This window comes from Rattus norvegicus, chromosome 7, assembly GCF_021556685.1.
Source record: "Rattus norvegicus strain SHRSP/BbbUtx chromosome 7, alternate assembly SHRSP_T2T, whole genome shotgun sequence".
NCBI lineage: Eukaryota > Metazoa > Chordata > Mammalia > Rodentia > Muridae > Rattus > Rattus norvegicus.
In genome coordinates, this window is record NC_141540.1 from 63,821,139 (window position 1) to 63,847,778 (window position 26,640).

At 43.6% G+C, this 26,640-nt stretch overlaps 1 long non-coding RNA gene across 1 annotated transcript in view; it reads left to right on the top strand.

The window, feature by feature from the left end:
• Positions 1-11,690: 11,690 nt before the first annotated feature.
• Positions 11,691-26,640, top strand: part of LOC148004701 (uncharacterized) — a 34,295-nt gene continuing 19,345 nt past the window's right edge. The window contains exons 1-2 of the long non-coding RNA XR_015624695.1: positions 11,691-11,950; positions 12,345-12,459. This is a non-coding gene — a long non-coding RNA (uncharacterized LOC148004701). The remainder of the gene's footprint in view (positions 11,951-12,344; positions 12,460-26,640) is intronic.

Here is a 26,640-nt window from a genome sequence, read left to right on the forward strand (position 1 = left end):
CATGACCAAGGCAACTTACAGAGAAAAAAGAGTTTAGTTTGGCTTTACAGCTCCAGAGGTTTTGAGTCCATGACCATCAAGGAAGGAAGCATAGCAGCAAGTAGGCATGTGTGGCGCTGGAACAGTAGCTGAGTGCTCACATCTTGAGAGGAAGCTCTGAGGCAGAGAAAACGAATAGGGAATAGGGTGAACTTTGGAAACCTCAAAGCCCACCTCCAGTGACACACTTCCTTTAATGAGGCCACACCTCCCAATCCTTTCCAAACTGTTCCTCCAACTGGGGATGAAGCTCTCAGATATAGGAGCCTACGAGGATCTTTCTCATTCAGGCCACCACAATGTCGTTCAAGGTAATCCTCATCGGTGTGACTCTTCCAGGATACCATACTTAAAGTGGAATATCTTGTTACCACCCTCTTGTGCACTTAAAATGGGTGATTTTGTGGTGTGTAAATTGCTCTTCAATATGGTTTCTTTTCAAAGACCATAATTTAAAAAAATTCAGAGAAATGAAAGTTAATGGTAAACTAATAGAGCAAAGCAGCATTTATATATTTTATAATTCTAAAAATAAAATTAAGGAACACTGATTTAAAGACAGATATGCTTTTATTGCAGTGCCTGATGTCACCTAGGGATGACTTTTCTATTGGATTTCAATGGCCTACAATATTTAATAAGAGTTTATTTCTATCCTTAGTGTTTCCTGTGCTTTGGTGATCATGTTAATCTGCACATACATTATTATACACACTCCCTCAAGGATTGAGTTATTAGACCCATCATGGAAAATGTAGTTAAAAGAGTTCATTGCTTAATGAAGCATTGGCAGGCGTTAACCTTGAACCAAGACAGACCCAGAGCTAATCTTCTCTGGTCCCCAGCAAAACAAGCAAAGGACAGGGACACTGGCGGTTTGGACATTAGAATGTCTCAGGGTGTTCTTGTCTTCCTCTTGGACTCTTCTTGCATATACTAAGGGATTTTATACTAAACCAGGCCCCAAGCCATCTATCCTCAGATGTACTGTCTCTACAGAAGCTTGCTGCTTCTCTTATTCTGATGGGTTTCTGCAGATTGATGTCTATATGCAGGTGAGGGCAGGCACAACATAAGGCAAGGCCTGTGATTGGGCAGTGAAAAAGAAAGGTGGGGGTAGAGGTTTTGTAAGGTGGGAGAGTTAAGAAAGAAGAAGAAAAAAAAGAAGAAGAACCAAGCTGGAGGCAGAGAAGGACAACCCAGATCTGTGTGGCTTTAAATGGCCACAGGTAGCTATGAATATTTCATAAAGGATAGATTTTTATAGGACAATTTGTCTTACCTAGGTGGGCAGTTTATATCAGTGTCAATTGGCTCTGAGTTTATTGTGTGGATGTGTTGAGGAGTGAGAATTTGCTGATATAAATCTGATTGATAAATTACAAGCCTCTAGGTTTTTTATTTTACCAGGATACTAGGAATTGTGACAGTAACCACAGGGGGCAGATGCTGGGAATGCGAGCAGAGTTTGCAGCAAAGAGTTACAAGAGGCTGCTGGGGCCAGAGAGTAGCAGGAGGCAGTGTGACATGCTGCCTGGCGCCCTCGCATTATATTTCTATTATTTACCGCCACAGATTCCCAGTGCCTCTTTATCAAGTCTATCTTCAATTCTATTAGTGTGTACATACAGAATTAACTTACAGTGGCCGATGGGGGCCCCTCCAAATAGCCAATGCTTCTCCTCCTGTCTGCACGGAACAATCCAAATGACCATGGACATCTGTTCTTTCAGATGACTTGGGTTCCTCTTCAGATTCACTCCTAGAAGAGATCTTTCTAGAAGGCAGCTGGGTAAGTGAAAAGTGCCTCCCGCAAGGCAACCTCTATGGTTTGCGGGTGCCCTTCCAACGCACATGTGAAGATTTGGTCCACAGGGTGGTATTGAGTATTCTGGACCCCAGTGGAACCAGATGATGAGTACGCCCTCTAGTGGGATGGGGGACTCGGGCTTTATTTACTGGCTTGGAATATGAGCACTCGGGCTGATGGATGCTCCTGGCATGAAAGGCTGTCTTCACTAGAAGCGAATAGCATCTTCCCAATCAGTCTTGGATTTGACCTTCCTGTATGGGAGCCAAAATAAACCTATTTACTCCAAAGGGAACCTGCATCCAGTACTATTACAGCTCTGCCAGTTCTCCTGTTCATTGTGATTACATGATTCTCCTGTTTACTGGTATTTACAAATTTACCTGGGTCCAATTCCTCTTATGACAAATATATGTCAACCTGAAAGATCCAGCTTCTAGTCTCCCCTGCTTTACGCCTCGAGTCTTATTTTCCCATCACTCCTTACTGTCTTCTGCTCCACTTTCCTTGGCCTTGTGGTCTGGCCTTTTTGTTTATTTAGCTACAACTTCTCACATATGACATCACAGTCTCCACCCCACCTCATCGTCTGTTCCCGGAATCACCGTAGTTTGTGCTGCGTATAAAAGAAACCGTCTTCCAGCCCATATGATACCTTTGTCTTGATTCTTCTCAAAGGAGTCCACATGCTGACTCCAGTCTTCTCAGCAACGTGAAGTAGACAGTGCCATATTACCTCAACGGTGAAAGGATCTGAGCCACCCAGCTCTGTCACTGCCCAAAAGTATTGAAACGAGGGGCAGACAAAAGGCCAGTTCTTCATTGCATGGCGGCTCAGTCCAGGTTGACTTGTTGGCATGGATATCATGAGGTTGGTACTATCCTTTCAGGAGTGGACATGACCGCTTACACTTTGAACCAAAATCGACATCATTTCAAGTTCAGTCCTCAGCTGCAATTTCAGTGATCAAACATTGGCTATAGTTTTAGACTGTGCTGACACTGCACATTTCCATGTAAGCACTGTTGGACGGTGGTTGCTGGACTCCTGCTGTCTGATTGACGCTGAGAATCACTTCTTGGTTTTCTACAAGCAGTTGTCTTAGGAAGGGAGTGCGCAACGTCCATCTGAGGTACAGAGAACCACCTCAGCTTCTCAGGATTTCCCACTCATTCTTGAGTGAAAGTAATTTGCTTGAGGACAAGATTATTTAAAATGCCTGATCTTTTCCCTGTTATTAATAAATCTTCATACTGACAAGTTGGCTCAGTGAGTGACGTGCCTGCCTTGTAAGCATGAGAACCCGAGTTCAGATCCCCAGCCTTCAGGAAAGCAGAAGCATGGTGATGCATATCCCCAACCCCAGCACTGAGGGTAGGGGTGGTGGAAATGGGTGGAACTCTGGGGCCGCTGACAGTCAGTTTAGCCAGAATGGTGCCTTCCAGCTACAATAAGAGACTCTGTCTCCAAGAATAAGGTGGAGAGAAGTAGAAGTCATTTGACAACTATCTTTGACTTCTGCTTATGTGCACATTTTGAACATACATCCACATGCACACACATGCACATGCACATGCACATACATGCACAGGCATAGGATTAGAAAGGTTTTGTTCATCCCAGACATAGTAGGTATTCTCTATTACAAGAAACTTGCTTTATACTGTCAGAAATGGACATTCAAAGAGATAAATAACCTTTCCAAAGTCATTTCACTAGTGACAGAGTTAAAGGCTAAAATCAAGTTTCTGGGTTCCCTGTCGTGGGCTCTAGCTCTCTTCCTCTCCCTCTCCCCCTCCCTCTCCCCTCCCTCTCCTTCCCCCCTCTCCTTCTCCCTCTCCTCCTTCTCTCTCTCCCTCTTCCTCTCACTGTCCCCCTCCCCCTCCCTCTCTACCCCCTTCCTCTTCCTGTCCCTCTCCTTTTCCCTCTTCCCTCCCTCTCCCTTCCCCCTCTTCCTCTCTCCCTTTCCCTCTCTTCCTCCTCCTTTCTCTCTCTTCCTTCTCTCTTTCATCCCCTTCCCTCTCCTCCTCCCCCTCTCCTCCCTCTCCCTCCCCCCATCTTCACCTCCATCTTTATCCCACCTGTTTCTCGTGTGTGTGTGTGTATGTGTGTGTGTGTGTATATATATATACATATATATATATATATATATATATATATATATATATATATATATATATATATGCTTTTGAGGGATAGCACAGTATGGCCTGGAACTTACCATGTAGCAGTCCACACTGATTTCAAACTGCCAGTGATCGTCCTGCCTCAGCCTTTTGAGTGCTAGAATTACAGACCTAACAGGACTCTCTAAACCATGTTGCTTTTGGGACCAGATAGGATCCACCAATATCCACTCTGGAGAATAACAAAGGAAAAAATTAACCCTTTCCTTCTAATCATCCCTTCCCCCTCCCCTCTGAAGCCTTCAAATGTGGGAAAGCTGTTTTTCTAGATTATGCCTAAAAAAGGGGGTTGGGGGGAGCCACCATACAAGGCTCCCAGGATAGGCAGCCAGCAGTCAGGGCCTTGCCTTGGCTAATGAGATGGTATTTCACTTGGCACCTTGGCCCACGCCCTTGCCCTTTCCAGAATGTGTGTCTGCTCACACAGAACACTTGCTCAGCGTGCCCTTCCTCCATCAACCTTGGGTCGCCAAGAAGCCTTCCCAGCGTCTTGCCCTACTAAGACAAGAAGCAACAGCCAGGTGAGAAAAATATAACCCCTGTCACTTCTCCAAACAGCCCAAGACCTGGCCAGGAGGGGCCCTCGAGTGAGATCTGGGGCATGCTGTCATTCACAGCTGCTGCCGGGAGTGACATTTTCCCTCCCTGATGGTTTGAGTGGCAGAGGTTGGGATCATTTTCCAATGTTGCTTTTCTTCCTGGGGACTTCTTGGTTCACGCACCACTGGGCATTTGCCCCGCTCTGGTCTTAAGTGTTTCCATATAAGCATGGGTGTGAAGTTCACTTTGGGGACATATCCTGAAAGTCACTTATTTATCCCGCCTGGAAGGGGAGCTGAGGTTTTTCCCACAGAAAGGCAAAACCAAGAACCGAGCTTCAGTGTCAGATCTGTTTTCTTTTCTGGAAACCACCCGCTTGCCCGATTTGGTTGCTGTTTCTTTTTTTTTTTTTTTCCAAGCGGGGCTATACAAAAGTCTGAATTACTCTCACAGAGAAATAGTGTTAGCCAAGAGCCACTCTGATTTGAAATTCTTTTCCTGGCATTCATTCTCTCCTGCCACTTCCGATTTGATTTCCCACTTACACAAAATAATTATGGGGCAAAATGGGTTATGAATTTCCTTAACAAGAAGCAGAATTGAATTGTTAGTAGAAAAAAGAGAGAGAAAAAATGCCATCCGATGGCTGTCCACGTTCATTTTGATGCTGTGAATCAGAGGAGCAGAAGCAGGCATGCGTGTCTTTTAAGTAAACAGCCTGTGTTGTGTTCAGAAGGGACCTTGGTGCTGGGAATGCAATAAAGGCTCAGGCTCAGCCAAGCCTCTGCTGCCATCTGTCAGGGCTGGGCTCCTCTCCCTCCTGGCTGCAGCTCCTGGGGCCCAGCTGACAGACAGACCGGCATCATTAGCTGGCTTGTGGGCTAGGTCATACCACCGAGACAGGTCACCTTGTGTCTTTGGGGTGTTTTGCCCCCTCCCAAATTTAATCCTGAAAAAACGTAATTGAATTTTCACGCTAAGATTAAATGAGGATAGCACGCACGCAATGTGTCCACTCCTTTCTAGCGGCCAAGTGGGCTTGTTAAAGGAGCAGGGATATGATCCAGTTAGCTCTTCCTTCAGTCTTCAGAGGATCAGCAGCAGGGAACCCTGCCTAGGCACAGCTCACAGGAATGCAAATGCCTCAGAGACATTCCCTGCTTTTATACAGCCTGGGCACTCAGGACAGACTGGAGCCCCAGAGCTCTGTGAATCAGTGCGGTGGAAATGGTACTAGCTCAGAATCAAAGAAAAAGACCCCCCAGAGAAAGACACACACACACACACACACACACACACACACACACACACACACACACACACTCACACCTCCCCCACACGTGCACACACACACACACCCCACACGTGCACATACACACACACACCACACATGCGCACATACACACACGCGCGCGCGCGCACACACACACACACACACACACACGCACGCACGCACGCACACACGCACGGACACATGTGCACAATGATAGAGTTCCTTCACAGAGCCCTTGCATTCAAAACAGAGGTGGATCTTGGGAGCTTTGTGATTGCAGGGCACTGTAAATGTTCTTAGTGCGATCACAAGAAGAGAGCCCGCATGCTAGTGGGCAGTGACAATATGCATGCACAGAGGAGGGACAAACTATAAGTATCCCTTCGGCCCCCCACACTGTCCTAGTTGCCCCGCTGCACCTGGTCACAACTTGAGGGTATGTCACTGAAGGGGACTGTGGAATCTTAGCCCTTCCTGTTCCTGTCTGCCCCGTGGTGAGGACGCACCTACTGTGATGGTGTGCAACACCACGGACACAAATCAACCAGGCCTAGCAACCCTGTGTGATCTTTAAGGACGCTAGATCATGTGACCTGGGATTTCACCAATCAGATTACAGTGCTCAGGACTGTGTCTTTGGGGATCGCCAGCCGCACAGATTGCAGAATCTAAAATCTCAGTCTTTTAAGTCTCCACTTCCACACCCTTCTGTACACTCACTCAGCATCCCATCTGCCATCTCCTGGCCATTATTTAAGACTTTAACAATGCACTAGCATCGTTGACTCTGTCTCTGCTCTCCTACATCTCAGCACAGAGCGCTCCCTCCAGTTAGACTGAGGTTTGCCCAAACTGACTTCCTTCAAAGCCCTTCTAAGTGGTGTGTGACCTGTACATGCCCCAATTCATGCTCAGCATGGGGTGCAGGGCTAGTGACCCTCCCCTCCCCTTTCTCCTTTTCTGCTATGCCTCCTCTCCTTCCTTCAGAGCTTGTTTATTTTATTTTCAGGGTCTTGTTTATTTTGTCTATGCTAGTCGCACTTCTTAAAGAGCCAGCTCCTTCCCTTTGCTTCCTGAACTTCTTTGCCATCTTCAATTTGCATCACACTCCTGTCTCCTCCTTCAAAACTGTTAAAACCGACTCTTGTCTTGTAGAGGCCCCTCCCCCCACTCACCTTCCAAGCTCTAAATTTTGGTGTTATCTTCCTGAGAACCTTGGATAAAGGCCATGCTCAACTGGGAAAAGATTGGGAAGGAAAAGATTCAGAGTGAGGTGTCCTGGAGTCCTTTTCCTTTCAAAGACACAAGTGACCGAAGTCACCTTGGTATTGCTCCCTCCTCAAATCCAGTGCCAAGTGCAGAGGCTGTTCTTAATCCAATGCCAGCTCGTGTTTCTGAAGCTGCACGTCTTTGGGAATATTACTGTCTATTGTTCCAATTATGAGTTATTCCAGTCACAGATTATACTTCTTGGAATGTGTTATCTCTGATTCACAGAGCCGTCCTGCGAGAGTTAACTCACATTATTAAGGCTCTTGTGACCCTCATGTTGTAAATGGGTAGATTAAAGAGGCCAAGCAATTGGCCCCTTTCACCACACAGCCAGTAAGGCATGGAGAAAGTTTTCTTAATCACCGCCTTTAAGCTCCCATTTACTCCGAATTGTAGATGAGATAAAATGAAAGCCGTGTACCAGACAGCCACTTCCTCACAGATGTACCTAAGGGCACTGAGGTACAGTCAGCGCTCCAGATGCATTGGCACTACAGCTGACGATTCCTCCAACTGCAGAGGGAAACTATCCAGGGGGACAAGGTGACCATGTGGAACAGTGTTGTAGATGACTTACAGAGGATTTGTGTTGTCTGTGTTTCCACAAGTGATCTTGAGATGGTTTAAAGTCTGTAGAAGGATGCACACAGTCTGTACGTGAATGCTATACCATTCGATAAATGGGGTTTGAGCTTCATGGAGTCTGCTCTTTGAAGAGGGTGAATTCTGGAACGAATCTCTCTTGGACACTCAAAAATGACCGCACAGGCCACAAACTATCATCCCCACCTCCTTCTATTCCATGACTCTTTGTTAATGGCCAAACCCCATCTTTAGAAACCCGGGTCCATCTGGATGCCTTTCTTTCCCTGTCCTTCCCTTTCCTGACATTCCCAGCACCTCCTTACCCAACCTCTTTCTCTTTTCTCAGGTTTGTCCCTTTTCCATTCCTTCTCCCGAGGGGAATACCTTGCCTCTGTCTTGCTACTGCAGCTGACTTTCCCAACTACTGCCCTTTATGGGGGTCTTAAATTTCTCTATTGATGCTCTACTCTTATTCTAGAATTTTCTAGCAAACAGATAGCACCTTGTCTTTAGCAGTTACCTCCAGACAAGAGAGAGTCACAGTCAGTTAGACTTGGTGCCCAGAGTGTCAGAAGTCTCCTGGGTTTTGTCAGCCATGCTTCCCCAGGGAATGGAGAGTATGGCCCCCTAGGCCTTCAGTGTCTCCTTCTCTGGCAAGGTCTTCCTCACAGCTTCTGACCGGTGGCTTCTGCCTGCTTCCAATTTTAACTTGCAGTCAGGGAGAATCAAAAGGGCACAAAATAACACATCGAAACTACCAATTTTGATTTAACTATTTCATCCCTGGGTCTCCATGACACCCAGGATACTCATCCCATAACAAGAACAGCATTTTTTCCCCTAAAATTATTAATTTGTCAGATCCAGCTGTCTTAATCATACCTTCAGTGGAAAACTGCTGAAAATATAAACTCTTTAACAGGATCAATATATGAATCAATTTTCTTCTCATGTAACTGTCAAAGATCAGTCGCTTATCTTTTGTCTTTAAGTAGGAAAAAAATGCAGTAGGTTGTTGAGGAGCTAAAGATCCAGGAGGTTAAGTGAGTTAGTTGTATAGAGTCATGAAAACAGTAAGTGGCTTAGTTGGATTTTCGACAATGATTTAATACAGCTTCTTTATTACTTGTGTAGAATGATCTGGGAATATAAAATAGCACGTACTCCTAAGATGCCAATATTTTAAGTACCCTTCTGTTAGTATCCTCTCTATGACACACCCCTTGCCTTCCTAACACACATCTTGGGTTTGGGGGTGTCAGAGAGCTATAAACATCAACTCCTGGGCTTTGTTTAACTCTTTATTCTCCTTAGGTTTCACACAGAAGGCTCAACCCTGGTGAAGTGTTACTAAGCAATTTCTTCCAGCCTGTCTGATTTACCTATTTCTTTATTTTTTCGCTTTCTGCTGTTTTTAGTTGCTGGGGTTGGACCACCCCTCTCTCTCTCTCTCTTTCTCTCTCTCTCTCTCTCTCTCTTTCTCTCTCTCTCTCTCTCTTTCTCTCTCTCTCTCTCTCTCTTTCTCTCTCTCTCTCACCTTGGAATGAAGCCTGTGAGAAGCCCTGGTCCAGTCCTCACTGCAGTGGGTCCAGACCTTAGTATACCTGACACCATGGCAGAGGCACTATAGACCATGGATCCTCATGTTGTGAGCACCACCTACCATAACTAGAACAAAGGCCTAACCCTTAAGAATCTCTAGTCCTCGGCAAGTCCCTAAATGGACTGACCTTGCCTTTTGGCTTCTGTAGTTCAGCTTCTGGCTAAATGTTCTTGCTAACTGAGGTGTGTCAACACAGGGTATGTTTTTGCCCTTAAAAGCTCACCCCACGAAAGGCTTTGGGCTCACTGTGATCCTGAACATCCAGGATTACTCACCAGCCAGTTAATAAAGACTTTCTATTGACTTGAACCTGTATCCAAGTGATCTCTGGTGGATACTTCACAACATCACTATCATCAAAGGGGAGGAGGGGGTCAGCAGCTTGCAACCAACTGCATCTATGTCGTAATCACATCTTGGATTAAGGTTAATGAAGGGACATCTATTTTAGTGACTCACACGTCACTTGGTGTGCTTGCTTGTTTTCTCAGCTCTCCCATCGTTCCATTTCCGTCTAGATACAATAGCATCTCACACGTTGAATGTGGCATCATAACAACACAAATAATAAATGGCCACCTATGGTTACTTTAGGTCCCTAGACAGTGACTGAAAGGCACACTATTTGTTGATGAGAAGGGGATGGAGAAACTGCTCTTCTTCTTTAAAAAAAGAATACAGAGCAATCTGTCATTTAAAGTTCCATTGTTATCATCAGGATATGGGGCCACAGTAGTGTTTCACTAGTTGATGGTATTTGTCTTAGTTAGGGTTTATTCTGCTGCGAAGAGACACCAGGGCCAAGACAACTCCTATAAAGGCAAACATTTAATGAGCTTACAGTTTCAAAAGTTTGGACCATTGTCATCATGGTGGGAAACACGGCAGGGCATCCAGGCAGACCTGGAGTTGGTGGATCCAAGAGATCTACACCTTGATCTGAAGGCAGCCGGGAAGAGACTGAGTCACACTAACTAGACTTGAGCACATTCATGAGACCTCAAAGCCCCACTTCTACAGTGTCACAGTTCCTCTAATGAGGCCTCAGCTCCAAATAGTGGCACTTCCCATAGGCCAAGCATATTCAAACCACCACAGTCCTCTTTTAAAAAATTCTTTTTGAAACAGTATCCCTGTAACACAGGCTAGCCTTGAACTTGAGACTTCCCTGCCTCAGCCTCCTAGTGCCAGAATTACAGATGTGAGCCACCTGTACCAGGCTCTCTGAGGAAAGTTCTCAACTATCCCTGAAATTAGAAGGCTGAGAGTAAGGCATGGATTGCTTCTTAGTGTTTCGTTCCCCGTGTGGCTCAGGACAAGAATGGTCCTAAACCATTTCCATCCTCACATATAAATCTACAGCTCAGAAACCACACAGGCCTTTCCATCTTCCCCAGTGCTAAAATTATGCCCAGTGCCTTCAGATGGATGGAGGTTTTGTTCCTGGCATCTCCTAGTGGAAATAGGATTCTCCTTCTGGACTGAGTTGGGGCCAAATTAAGCAAGAGGCTCAGCTGCTATTTCAGACCCAGATGAATTTGGGCTATGGTGCCTGGAGGAGAGCCAGGGTGTTTGCTTTTAATTATCAAGTCTCTCATGGTCCTTGGGACTGGCTGCCTCTGTGACATACCCAAGGGATGAAATCCACAGCAGGAAGGAGAAGCAACCGTGTACTGCGAGTAGAATCCCATAGAGACACATCGTTTCCACAGTTTAAGAACTTTTTCAAGGGCACTTGAAAAACAGGCCTGACACAGGGCACTTGGTTTAGGATAGGGACTGAGGGACGGAGGGGAACTTGGGTCTCATGTTGTAAATGCACTACTAGAGTTTTCGATCTACTGCTCTAATGTGTGATGAATATTTTAACCTTTTCATAAGACTGAAGGGCATCAAGTTGTCTTTGTATCTATCAATGAACACATCCTTTTAAATTATGTGTTCATTTGACCCTTTGGTTTGAGATTCATCAGATCTTATCAATGACCAAGTTCAAAACATCCTCTACCATCATTAATTGTTCAAACTGTTCAGGGAAAGAGGAGCCTAGTCTGTACACTGAGTTCTGGTCAAGGCTATTTCTGAATATTAATACTCAAGATAAATTGAGTTACCAGACAACTTTCTGAGCATGACTTTTTACAACTAAAACAAATGCTAACTGAGGCTTTCCAGAGATGGCAATGCTCTCCAATCTATTACCTATCAACTGTCCTGGTTTTATGTATGATGGAAACCAGCCACGGAATCTGGGCTCTATTTTTAAGGGAGTTAGACAAACATGAGGAATTTCTAAGAATAGGAGGGACCATATATTGGTAGCCAATTAAGGCATTTATCCCTGCTCACTGCTCTCTTATAGCTAATCCCTCAGCAGGCTTGGGGAGCTGAGTGGTATTTGAACAACCAAGGGAAGCAAAGGCATTGCTGCTGGTTTATGCAGCAGCTGACCTGAGTAGCTACGTTTCAAGGGCCCTAGAATATGTAGCTACTGGTTTCTTCTTTCTTGGTAGCAATTGAAAGACGAATATGGCTGGTCTATTTCTCAGAATAGAAAGTACACAAGATCCTCCAGCTGAAGAAAAACAAGAATATTCTTGCTTGAAACATAGCCCTAGGGGCTGAAGAGACATCTTACTTGGTAAAGGGCTTGCTTTAAAAGTAGCAATTAGACCCCTAGGGGGAAAGAAAGCTGGATGTGGTGGCCTACAGTTGTCATTCAGGAGCTGGGACAGGTAAAGGCAGGCAGATCCTAGTAGCTCCAGGCCAACCTGTTGTAGAGACACCAGACTACACCTAGAACTGGATAGGGGCTGAAAAGGATATATGTGTATATATGAGGTTCTTACAGGCCTCACAGGTTTATGGTCTTTTTGAAGGAGAAATGAAGGAGGTTAGGAGGAAGAAAGACTGAACAAGAAAATAAATGTTGTTGCCACACATGGACAGCTTAAATAAATTCAGTTTCCTACCGCATACTAGCTCATTTAATCCCCACAGCAACGTTGTAAAATATTATCCCCTGTCTTTGAAAGGAGACTCACGGAGTCTAAGCAGCTCATACCAGGGTTGCCAGAGAGTGCGATGCAGACTCTGAACTTGAAGCCCTCACAGGAGACGCCTTCTGCTTTTCTGTGTATTTGTTATAAGGTAAGTGACAAGGAGATCACGATCCTGCAGGGTGCCTGCTCACTGCTTTTAGTATCCATGGCAAAGGATTAAGGTAAAATTAACCCTTACTGTGTCCCTGTAGATGAAACCATGCATGATGACTATTCTTGGTTGTCAACTTGACCATACTTGGAATTAACTGAAACCCAGTGACTGTGTACACCTGCGAGGGATTTGTTTCTTCATTAAGTCATTTAGAGTGGAAAGATCTATTTTTAATCCAGATCTTTTGAGGTGTGAAGATGCACCTTTTTTTTGTCTGTTTGTTTTTAGAGACAAGGATTTTCTGTGTAACAGCACTGGCTGTCCTGGATCTCTGTTCGTAGACCAGGCTGTCCTCAAACTCAGAGAGATCCACCTGCCTCTGCCTCCCGAGTGCTGAGATCAAAGGTTCACTGAAGATACACCTTTAATCCCAATCTTTTGAGGTGGGAAGATCCCCATTCCATCTGGACCACACCTTCTGCTGGCAGCGTAGAGAAAAGACATGGACCACAGGGAAAAAGGAAGTGTGCTCTCTTTGCCAGAGTGCTTTAGCTCTTGCTAGCCAGTTCTTCCCATTACTAGCACTAGAGTCTGCTTCTTTAGGATTGTAGCTTATATTGAAGAGCTGTTGAGATATCCTGCCCTGTGAATAATGATTTACTGGATTCTTGGACCTTTAGTTGGTAGACAGCTGTTATTAGACTAGCTGGACCATGGTCTAGAAGCCACTCTAATACAAATTACACATATATATATATATATATATATGTATATATACACACACATATATTATAAATATATATAATATACATGTATATATACAAATGTAGATACATGTATATATGTAAATATAGATACACACGTATATCTATATCTATCTATCTATATGCACACACACATATACAACACTGTTTGCACATTGGTAATCCTAAGACATTGTCTCACTGGAAAAAGATATCTTGCCTATGGAGCATAATGTGCAGAGCCCACAGCGAGACTGTAACTGTAAACAGCCTTAGGTTAATGGTTCCTCTGAGGGCTGTGTGATTTCACACCTGTCTGTGGTGCTGTGGCGGAAAGTGGTTTCAGTCTGGTAGGTGTCACCTTATTTGTCTGAGACTGTCTTTCACATTGGCATTGACTCTGAGGAGAGCCAACCCAGGCAAGGAAAGGGAGGGGAACATGTCCTTCCTAAAAGCTATTTCTCTGCATCACACTGCTCTGGGCCGCTGCCTCCAGAAAACAGGGGGGGGGGGGGGGGGAGCGGTGTCCTGGTGGACCAGGATGATAATTACAACCATTACCTAAAGCAACCAATCTTCCTTGACAAGGGCTGGAGCTGTCAGATACTAAGAGTAAAGCTCTGTGTTTCATTTTAGTACAAATTACTTTTCCGTCCCCCTTTGACAAATGCCTCAATTTTGATCTCGGCTTTGCTCTTAGGATGAACACGTAATTATCTGCTCTTGTTTACAGCAACAAAGGTCAGGTTATTCAGCAGATATTAATAACCACTGCTCCAAGAGCCCTCTTCCAGCTCATCTTGCATGCTGAGCTTTGCCCTGATTTCAACCTTGTGAAATTTTCATGGGGCCGAGGCTATACCCTAACTAACTCTCTAACACTCGTATTAACTCTCTTATCTATCGTGATAACTGTGTTCAGCCAAGTTTCTTTTTTATTAAGCCAAATTGCTAAGCATTAGAAAAGCATCACCTTAGTCCACTGGGGTTAAGGGAGTCCATCTGAGTAAAACTAGAAAATATACCTGATTTATTGGGGCCTTTGTGATTTGAAGGGGTCCAAAGGGGCATGACCAAAATGGGATTTGGGAAGATCATAACAGCACTAACGCTCTAGAAGGTAGATACATGGAAATTTTATATCATTCCAAAAGGAAAATCCAATTGTCCTGCTTCAACTGAAGCAATGTGATACAATCTAGGGTCACTAGAGGAGAAAGTTCCAGGGAAGGATTGTCCAGATGACACTGGCCTGTGGGCTTGTCTGTGAAGTAATAGCTTGATCATTAATTGATGTAGGTAGGTCCAGCCCACTATGGGCATTACCATTCCTAGACAGGGGGTCCCCAACTGTATAAGAAAATGCGCCAGAGAGTGAGCCAATAAACAGATTTCTCTATTGTTTTTATTTCAGTTCCTGCTTGATTTCTTGCCTCACCTTCTTTCAGTAATTGACTCTGTCCTGAAAATATAAAGCAAGTAAATCCTTTCTTCCCCTAGGTTGCTTTTGCTCATTTTGTCACAGCAAAAGGGATTGTAAGGTGGTTGTCTTAGTTAAGGTTTTCATTGCTGTGAAGAGACACCATGACCAAGGCAGCTGTTATAAAGGACATTATCATCATAGCAGGAAGTATGGCAGTGTCCAGGCAGGAATGGTGCTGGAGGAGCTGAGAGCTCTACCTCTTGTTCCAAAGGCAAACAGGAGAAGACTGACTTCCACGCGGCTAAGAGGAGGGTTTCAAAGGCCACTCTCACAGTGACACATTTCTTCGGACATGGCCACACCTACTTCAACAAGGCCACACCTCTTAACAGTGCTGTTCCCTGTGCTAAGCATATTCAAACCACCACAGTGCTTTAATGAGGCCAGGCCTACTATTTAGGTTTAGAGATGAGACAGGAAAACTAATATGCTAAACTTGGAGTACAAACATTCTGGACTTGACTCTCAACAGCAGAAACAAACTAGATCCCAAGAGGAGGGGTTTCTTTCCTATCTCGTGGCCCCTTGGGTTCTCCCGTCTATTTTGTCTCAGACCCATCTTGTACTTTTATCCTCTAAAACTACGAGTTAGATAAACCTCTATACAAAGTTTCTTGCCTCAAGTATTACATTGTAGCAACAAACTATGGACAAACAGGGAACAACTAACTGGTGAAGAAGAAATTGGGCAGCTGCCATAAAAGACCTGAAAACGTGGAAGCCAGCATTGAGACTAATAGCAGGCAGAGGGTGGAAGAGTTTGAAGATAAAGGTTAGGGACGCCCTGGAATGTGGGAATCAGAGTGTTAGAGGCAAGTCTGATAAGGACTTAGGGAGTGGAGAGACAAGGAAACTTGCTCCACGTGGAACTGACAATCATACTGGAAGCCGGAGAACACCCCTCCCCCCAATCTCTCCAAGCAGCAGAGAACATGGCCGCTGTCCTTGACCAAGCCTAGATCTTTGAGGAAAGCCAATTTTTAAAGGTCACGCCCTAGGATCCTCAGTAAAGATATTCTGAACGGAGAGGCAAGCACGCAGCCTGTGCCATGACAATTACTGATCCATTTTAAATAGATTACAGTGAGCCTCAGGACACAAATGCAGGAAAGATTCCCTGAAGTGTTTGCTTGACTAGGAAGGAGAGGCATGCAAGGACTTGGCCAAGCGACTGCTTGGTGGAGAGAAGAGAGTGAAGAGCTGGGCGTGATTCTACTCATCTGTGATCCAAGTTCTTGGGAGGCTTCGACTGGAGAAGCTTGGATCTGAGGTCAACTACAGATTGAGATCCTATCTAAATATCAATGAAAAGGGGAGGAAGTGGAAGAATGGAAGGGAGTAGGGGAGGGAAAGAGGGAGGTGGTAAAGAGAGGCTGGGGAGGGAGATTAGTGTGCTAAGTCAGCACAACTGGAAAGTTTGCTTGAAGGCACCTCACAAGTCTTTGAGGCAGTCTTTCCTAACATGGAGCCAAAGACTGTATTTCGGGGGGTAATCTCTGGGCACTCGCCCCACAAGGCTGCCTCATGATTTTGCTCTCTCCTTTCAGGGCATGTGTTCTGTCCTGGCTAGTTTTATATCAACATGACACAGTCTATAGTTATATGAGAGGAAAGAACCACAAAACTGAGAAAATGTGTTCAGAAGATTAGGTGGTAAGCAGGCAAGCCTGTAGGGCATTTTCTTAGTTACTAATCCATGAGGGAGAGCACAGCCCATTATGGATGGTGACATCCCTTGGCTCAAGGGCCTGGGTTCTATCAGAAAACAGGCTGGGCAAGCCACAAGGAGCAAGCCAGTAAGCAGCACCTTCTATTGCCGCTGCATCGGCTCCTGCCTTGTTTGACTTCCTCCATGATTTCCTTAGATGAAGAACAGTGAGGTGGAACTGTAAACCAAATCAGTCCTTTATCCCCCACTTGCTTTTAGTCAGGATGTTTCACCACAGCAAAAATCACCCTAACTAAAACAACCTCCACAGCCATGATGGCTGTGGATCAAGTAGGCTCAAGTCCAACTCATGACAACAGTAGACCTTGGACTAACCTATTGTATTTACTTCTGCACGTACACATTCTCTGTCTCTCTGTCTTTCTCTCTCTCTGCTCAGAGAACATGGTGAAAGAAGAATTAGAAAGATTATAAGATCTAGAGATTGGGGAGGACAGGTGCAAAGACAGTGTCTTCTGCATCTTACAGGGCTGTTTTACTCATATGCCCACAGCAGCTGTGGATGCCTGCACAAGACCTACACAGTATCAAGACACTCAACGTTCCAGCATGGTTAGATAAGGAGACTGTCGAGGTCCTACCCAGCCCTAGCTGAGGAGCTGTCAGCAGTTGGTGGCCGTTGCAGGGAGGGAGAGTCACTGATTCTGGAATCCCTGGTAGGTTGTTCACACCTCAGTAGACAGCTCTGCATCCAGGCGCATACGAGCAGCACTGATTGGCATCAGTAGGCTATAAAATCTAGGGACCTGACACAGTGGGACCCAGTGCAGGGAGGTCTCAGGAGCATTGGGGGCGGGAGGAGTAAAGATTGCATATGCTCGAAATAAATGGTATATGTGTGTGAAATTCTCAAAAACAAATACACTGCACACGTGTAGGTGCACACGTATGAAATTCTCAAAAGCAAAAGTACACATTCTTAAAGGTCTACATGTTGCAGTGTGCCATTTGGCTGTAAAAGGATTTTGAAACTCCAGGACTGTGAGGCTAGGGGTGTGGGTGAGTCCCTGAACCACAAGGTAAGGTAAGTTTATCTTCAGGTTTCTGCAGCTGTTGTCCGTGTTGCATGGAACGTGTTAGGTGTGCTACAGGTGCAGACAAACCAGCTATGATCACATGTGTATAGAACGTGTTAGGTGTGCTACAGGTGCAGACAAACCAGCTATGATCACATGTGTATAGAGGAAAGGCTACAATCGTGCTTAGTAAAACGACTGTTTTGGTTGATGAGACAAAGAGGCCTTTACTTTCCATCTGAAACCCTGGCTGGGCTGGGGGTGGGGTGGGTGGCTCAGTCGTTGAAAACACTGGCCTCTTGACCTGGCTTTTATCCTCAGCAACCACACGGTAGCTCACAACCATCTGTAACTCCAGTTTCAGGAGATCCAACTCATTCACACAAGACACAAATATGATGCATGGACATGCATGTGGGCAAAACACCAATATTCACTAAAAATAGATAGATAATAGATTGATGACAGACAGATAGAGTCTTAGTCGGGGTTTCTATTCCTGCACAAAACATCATAACCAAGAAGCAAGTTGGGGAGGAAAGGGTTGATTCAGCTTACACTTCCACATTGCTGTTTATCACCAAAGGAAGTTAGGACTGGAATTCAAGCAGGTCAGGAAGCAGGAGCTAATGCAGAGGCCATGAAGGGATGTTACTTACTGGCTTGCTTCCCTTGGCTTGCTCAGCTTGCTTTCCTATAGAACCCAAGACTACCAGCCCAGGGATGGTACCACTCACAATGGGCTGGGCCCTCCCACCCTGGACCACTACTTGAGAAAATGCCTTACAGCTGGATCTCATGGAGGCATTTCCTGAAGGATGGCTCCTTTCTTTCTCTGTGATAACTCCAGCTTGTGTCAAATTGACACCCAAAACCAGCCAGTACAGATAAATAGATAATAGATGTTTGATACATAGATGACAGATGATGGATGATAGATAGAAGATAGACAGATGATAGATGACAGATTACAGATAGATAGATGATCGATGATAGATAGATGAAAGATAGATGATAAATATATAGATAGATGTTAGAATATAGATGATAGATAGATGATGCATAGATAGATGATAGATATAGGTGATAGATGATAGATAGATAGATAGAGATGTAAATAGGAGATTGATAGATGATATAGATGATAAACACATGATAGATAAATGATAGACAGATGATAGATAGATAGATAGATAAAGAGATGATATATAGATAGATGATAGATAGATAGATAGATAGATAGATAGATAGATAGATAGATAGAGGGTAGAGGGATAGATGGATAGATAGATAGATAGGTATAGATGTAAATAGGAGATTGATAGATAGATGATATAGATGATAAACAAATGATGGATAAATGATAGACAGATGATAGATAGATAGACAGACAGACAGACAGACAGACAGACAGACAGACAGACAGACAGATAGATAGATAGATAGATAGATAGACAGACAGATGTAGAGATAGATTTTTAGAAACAGAAAGCTTAGCATGACTGTACTAGCATTAGAGTGCCTGGCCCTTAGAGAGGTATAGACAACAAGACAACCTTCATTGCTATTTGTCTTTTGCCTGTTGTACTACTTTCCATCTTCCCCATTTCCTTTAAATCATGTTGCATGACAGAGGTGAGTGACAGGAATTCTAGGTGACACTTACCTTACTACCAGAATTTGTGGGAAATGCGTAACATCTTTAGGTCCATGTACAGGTGTCTTCCGTGTATACCAAAATCACCTTATAATTTAGAGGCTTAAACTACAATGTACATTGTCTGGGAGTTTCTGTAGGTTAAGAACCAGAGGGAGACTTTGCAGGTGTCTCTGGCTTCCATCGTTCCATAGTTCTGTGCTAGGACACTGTGGATGCTGTGGTCTGAACTGAAGGCTTGGCCTGTCTGGATGGCAACTTCTGTGCTCAGTCATGGGGTTCATGACATGAGCCAGTCTCTATGACCTGCTGGCTTAAGTTCTCAGTTGCTTGCTGACCCAACTCCCTCATACTTTCCCATGACACTCTCTGCAGGCCCAGAAGCACAGAAAGCAGTTTGTTTCCCCAAGGACAAAGGCTGTGAGAGTCAGAGTAAGGGTGAGCAAGGCAAGCCACAGTCTAGTAACCCAATTCGGAAATGGTGTGTTCTCTTTGTTATATGCTATCACTAATCACACTCAGGGTGAGAGAATTTCCTATAGGCATGAATCCCAGGAGGCAAGGATCTTAAGGGTCTGTCCTAGAAAGAGACTTCTCTCCCCCAACCCCTTTGTCCTGCTCTTCTAGAGGATCCGAGCTTGGTTCCCAACACCTATGTCAGACAGTTTACAGCCTATCAACATTTCAGACTGGGAGACTCGGACTCCTTCATCTGCTCTTGTGGACACCAGCATTCATGTAACAGTCACGCAGAAAGAGACATAAATTGTTTTTTTTTAAATTAAGTCTCAACTCTTAGTAACATGGACTCTAAGAGTGAAAGATAATAGACATAGATGAGCCATATCATCATGTATATGGAAGGAAGTAGTGTGCTAGACTAAGGAATATTAATTACAACCTTTATTATAAATCATGTTTTAGTGAATTTACTCTATAAGGAGCTATATATAAATCAATTAGAAAAAGCAGACTATGCCAAAAACCTGTTTATGATTTAAAAAAAAAAATTGAAAGAAAAAGTAGATGCAGTATCACAAGTTATGTAAAATCTGGAACTTAAAACATCATTAAGCCTCAGCATCAATTAGTCTCTAAATTGCTCTGGTGTTAAAATTGCCAGTAATGGCAGCCAGAGTTGTTTGGGGCCTTGTGACTCTTGCAGGAAGCAAATGTTTATTTCCCTTTCCCAGGTTGTGTCGTGACACGGTATATCTGAAACCTTCCAGACCAAGAGGAGGGCTTTGCTGAGTCAGTAAGACTAGGCACTGAGTGGGGTAGAGTGAGCCTGCTTAAGAGATGGGGTTGGTCAGCCAAGAAAATGGAGGTATGGGTGTGTTAGCCCAGGAGACAGAGGTATAACCTACCTAAGAATGGAAGACCAGGCCTCCTGATCCCTCTGTCTCCTGACAAGTTCTCTTCTTAAGATCCAGGGTTCCATCTTCATCAAGAGCACCAGCTAATCTTGTAGAACGAAGTCTTGCGTTCAGTTCTTAGCACCCATAGGATAACTCATAAATTCCTGAAATTCTAGTTTCAGTGGATTCCATACCTTGTTCTGACCTGCATGGGCACTGCATGTGACACACACACACACACACACACACACACACACACACACACACACACACACACACAGGTCCACCTTAAATAAAGAGTAAAACAAAACATCAGGGTCTCTACTCGTCCCCTCTTCTCCTTTCCTACATATTCTCAGAAACTTATTCATCTTGAAGCCATTAAGGAATTATATCTGATATAATTATTTAGAGGAATGACATTTAGAACCAATGCCCAGTGTTTCTCGATCCAGTCGTGGCCTTGTAATGTTTAAGGAGAATGGCATTTGAGTTCTTTGAAGATTGCAGACGATGTTGAGGGAAACACTACTGCTCATCACTTACTTATGTACTGTTCTTAACTGGAGAGCATGAGCAGAGCAACACTCCTCACTGCACCATGCACATAACGCTCTTTGAAGAAGCCTTATCTGTGTTAAAGACTCTGTAGACCACAAGAAAGAGGTGGAAGTCGAATGGGAAAATAGGGGAAAAGAGAGGTCCGCAGGGATGGAAGTGAGTGCAGTAATGGCGGGTAGATATAATCACAGTTCATTTTATGCATGTATGATGTTTAAAAAAGAAGTAAAATTAAAAAAAAAAGAAAAAAATAACCCGTACACTGCTTAACCTTGGCTGAGTGAGAAATTGTGATTTGAAGATAGAACGTTGCTAGGTCTTGGGCTCAGATTACCTTGGGCCATTTTGGGGACCGTTAATAGCCAGTTAACTGGTGTTCCTGGCAGTCTCTAGACTTGCTAATAGATAATCTTCTTGGTATGTACCACAGAGTTTGGCAGACATCCAGCCTCTATCAACCCTAAAGGTAATAGGCTTTAAGAAAGCACCTTAAACTTATGGATCTTTCCCTCTGTTCTAATAGAGTCTTGCCTACCCAGTGCTTTTAGTAACAAAATCAGTAAATGTGTCAGTTTATGGGTTTCTTTTATTCTGTAACTGTAAAAGTTCATGCAGTGAATTCAATGGTAGAACATGTTATTCAGAACAAGTTGAACCTAGGACATCATTACTCACATTCAATGTACAAGAAACAATTGTCTAATTTCCTTTAAAGCAGAGCTGTTATTTTATATCAACAGTAGGCATTTCAGAGATGCTGACCTCACTGAATAAGGCTGTAAGATAACTGTGTTCCCTATAATTTCTGCACTGAAGCTTAATCACTGATCTGGTAATATTAAGAGGTGGGACCACAAAAAGGCAATTAGACTCTTTGTGGTACTTAGGCTATTACATAAAAGATGATGTGATGGTTTGAACAAGAAGTGACCTTCAAGCAGGCATTTGAACACCTTGTCCCCAGTGGTGACATTTTTCAGGGGAGATTTAGGTGAAGCAACCCTGCTGGAGGAAGTGTGTCACTAGGGGCTGGCTTTGGCTTTAAAAGCTCCACACCATTTCCAATTTGCTCTTTGGTTCATGCTTATGGCTCACGCTGTGTGATTTTAGCTCCCTGCTTTTACTGTCATGAATGTCACTTGCCATCATGCCTCTATACCTCCATCATGGACTCTTATCCCTCTAGAACTACAGGTCAGTCATACATTCTCTCTTCCTTTAATTACTTTTGATAATGGTGTTTTTTCACAATGGAAAAATCGCTTATACAGCAGGAGGGAATGTGTTTATGCCCTTCCTTCATGTGAGAACAGGGGGTTCTTACCTCTGGAGAAAACAGTAACAGGCAAAACATTCCTCACCATACAGCACCCACCTGCACCTTAAATGTGATCTTTCTAGCCCCTAGAACTGTAAAAGTCACATTTTTACTGTTTATAAATTAATAAATCTGTTGTATTTCAATGTAATAGCACAAGTGGACCAAGGCAAGTAGTAATAATAATTATACTCAGGTTTTCTGTTATAGAAAATTTCAATCCCAATCCAGGGTTTTTACTGTGCCTTTAACCATTTAGTTCCTGGATAAAAGACACACATACCTTTATATTTACAATAAGCATTAAACAGCACAAGAGCTGGGCAGATATCTACCCTCTGTGCTATTAGAATCTACTCTCCTATCGATAACCCTGTTATTGCTTACTATATTTCATTGGAGCTGCTCTTAACTCTAATTTGCCAGGCCTCAGGGCCATGTTTTCATGACTCATCTAATGCACAGTGGCTTCTCTTCCTCTTTACCTTCTTCTCCATCCCACCTGGTTCTCAAATTGGTATTAAACATTTTAAAATATTTTCTGTTTATTCTCACGTCAACTCTGGTTGACTGCATGATTTACAGCAATATTTGATTTTCCTTCTGTGGTATTCTCCACTGACACATTTGTCCTTGACCATTCTGCAACACTCGGCCTGTCTCCTAGCTTCAGAACAGCTCTACTCCACTGTCCTTGATGCTCGTCCCATGGTACTCGCATCTCCTATATTATGGGGTCTCTTCTGCAATGGAGGCTATTTCTTCTTCACCAGTGACCTCTCCTGGATTCTTCAGGGCTCTGACCCTGCCACATGGTTCCACGTCTCAGCTTTTCTCCACAACTCCTTCAGTCCATGCTGCCTAAACAATACCACACAGGAAACTTTTTTTTTCTTTCTTTTTTTTATTAACTTGAGTATTTCTTATTTACATTTCGAGTGTTATTCCCTTTCCTGGTTTCCGGGCAAACATCCCCCTAATCCCTCCCCATCCCCTTTTTTAGGGGTGTTCCCCTCCCCGTCCTCCCCACATTGCCGCCCTCCCCCCAACAATCACGTTCACTGGGGGTTCAGTCTTAGCAGGACCCAGGGCTTCCCCTTCCACTGGTGCTCTTACTAGGATATTCATTGCTACCTATGAGGTCAGAGTCCAGGGTCAGCCAATGTATAGTCTTTAGGTAGTGGCTTAGTCCCTGGAAGCTCTGGTTGCTTGGCATTGTTGTACATATGGGGACTCGAGCCCCTTCAAGCTCTTCCAGTTCTTTCTCTGATTCCTTCAACGGGGGTCCTATTCTCAGTTCAGTGGTTTGCTGCTGGCATTCGCCTCTGTATTTGCTGTATTCTGGCTGTGTCTCTCAGGACCGATCTACATCCGGCTCCTGTCGGCCTGCACTTCTTTGCTTCATCCATCTTGTCTAATTGGATGGCTGTATATGTATGGGCCACATGTGGGGCAGGCTCTGAATGGGTGTTCCTTCTGTGTCTGTTTTAATCATTGCCTCTCTCTTCCCTGCCAAGGGTATTCTTGTTCCCCTTTTAAAGAAGGAGTGAAGCATTCACATTTTGATCATCCGTCTTGAGTTTCATTTGTTCTAGGCATCTAGGGTAATTCAAGCATTTGGGCTAATAGCCACTTATCAATGAGTGCATACCATGTATGTCTTTCTGTGATTGGGTTAGCTCACTCAGGATGATGTTTTCCAGTTCCAACCATTTGCCTACGAATTTCATAAAGGCGTTGTTTTTGATAGCTGAGTAATATTCCATTGTGTAGATGTACCACATTTTCTGTATCCATTCCTCTGTTGAAGGGCATCTGGGTTCTTTCCAGCTTCTGGCTATTATAAATAAGGCTGCTATGAACATAGTGGAGCACGTGTCTTTTTTATATGTTGGGGCATCTTTTGGGTATATGCCCAAGAGAGGTATTGCTGGATCCTCAGGCAGTTCAATGTTCAATTTTTTGAGGAACCTCCAGACTGATTTCCAGAATGGTTGTACCAGTCTGCAATCCCACCAACAATGGAGGAGTGTTCCTCTTTCTCCGCATCCTCGTCAGCATCTGCTGTCACCTGAGTTTTTGACCTTAGCCATTCTGACGGGTGTGAGGTGAAATCTCAGGGTTGTTTTGATTTGCATTTCCCTTATGACTAAAGATGTTGAACATTTCTTTAGGTGTTTCTCAGCCATTCGGCATTCCTCAGCTGTGAATTCTTTGTTTGGCTCTAAACCCCATTTTTTAATAGGGTTATTTGTCTCCCTGCGGTCTAACTTCTTGAGTTCTTTGTATATTTTGGATATAAGGCCTCTATCTGTTGTAGGATTGGTAAAGATCTTTTCCCAATCTGTTGGTTGCTGTTTTGTCCTAACCACAGTGTCCTTTGCCTTACAGAAGCTTTGCAGTTTTATGAGATCCCATTTGTCGATTCTTGATCTTAGAGCATAAGCCAGTGGTGTATTGTTAAGGAAATTTTTTCCAGTGCCCATGTGTTCCAGATGCTTCCCTAGTTTTTCTTCTATTAGTTTGAGTGTATCTGGTTTGATGTGGAGGTCCTTGATCCACTTGGACTTAAGCTTTGTACAGGGTGATAAGGATGGATCGATCTGCATTCTTCTACATGTTGACCTCCAGTTGAACCAGCACCATTTGCTGAAAATGCTATCTTTTTTCCATTTGATGGTTTTGGCTCCTTTGTCAAAAATCAAGTGCCCATAGGTGTGTGGGTTCATTTCTGGGTCTTCAATTCTGTTCCATTGGTCTATCTGTCTGTCTCTGTACCAATGCAGTTTTTATCATTATTGCTCTGTAATACTGCTTGAGTTCAGGGATAGTGATTCCCCCTGAAGTCCTTTTATTGTTGAGGATAGCTTTAGCTATCCTGGGTTTTTTGTTATTCCAGATGAATTTGCAAATTGTTCTGTCTAACTCTTTGAAGAATTGGATTGGTATTTTGATGGGGATTGCATTGAATCTGTAGATTGCTTTTGGTAAAATGGCCATTTTTACTATATTAATCCTGCCAATCCATGAGCATGGGAGATCTTCCCATCTTCTGAGGTCTTCTTCAATTTCTTTCTTCAGACTCTTGAAGTTTTTATTGTACAAGTCTTTTACTTGCTTGGTTAAAGTCACACCGAGGTACTTTATATTATTTGGGTCTATTATGAAGGGTGTCGTTTCCCTAATTTCTTTCTCGGCTTGGTTCTCTTTTGTGTAGAGGAAGGTTACTGATTTATTTGAGTTAATTTTATACCCAGCCGCTTTGCTGAAGTTGTTTATCAGCTTTAGTAGTTCTCTGGTGGAACTTTTGGGATCACTTAAATATACTATCATATCATCTGCAAATAGTGAAATTTTGACTTCTTCTTTTCCGATCTGTATCCCCTTGACCTCCTTTTGTTGTCTGATTGCTCTGGTTAGAACTTCAAGAACTATATTGAATAAGTAGAGAGAGAGTGGGCAGCCTTGTCTAGTCCCTGATTTTAGTGGGATTGCTTCAAGTTTCTCTCCATTTAGTTTAATGTTAGCAACTGGTTTGCTGTATATGGCTTTTACTATGTTCAGGTATGAGCCTTGAATTCCTATTCTTTCCAGGACTTTTATCATGAAGGGGTGTTGAATTTTGTCAAATGCTTTCTCAGCATCTAATGAAATGATCATGTGGTTTTGTTCTTTCAGTTTGTTTATATAATGGATCACGTTGATGGTTTTCCGTATATTGAACCATCCCTGCATGCCTGGGATGAAGCCTACTTGATCATGGTGGATGATTGTTTTGATGTGCTCTTGGATTCGGTTTGCCAGAATTTTATTGAGTAATTTTGCGTCGATATTCATAAGGGAAATTGGTCTGAAGTTCTCTTTCTTTGTTGGGTCTTTGTGAGGTTTAGGTATAAGAGTATTTGTGGCTTCATAGAAGGAATTCGGTAGTGCTCCACCTTTTTCAATTTTGTGGAATAGTTTGGATAATATTGGTATGAGGTCTTCTATGAAGGTCTGATAGAATTTTGCACTAAACCCCTCTGGACCTGGGCTCTTTTTGGTTGGGAGACCTTTAATGACTGCTTCTATTTCCTTAGGAGTTATGGGGTTGTTTAACTAGTTTATCTGTTCCTGATTTAACTTCGGTACCTGGTATCTGTCTAGGAAATTGTCCATTTCCTGCAGATTTTCAAGTTTTGTTGAATATAGGCTTTTATAGTAAGATCTGATGATTTTTTTGAATTTCCTCTGAATCTGTAGTTATGTCTCCCTTTTCATTTCTGATTTTGTTAATTTGGACACACTCTCTATGTCCTCTTGTTAGTCCG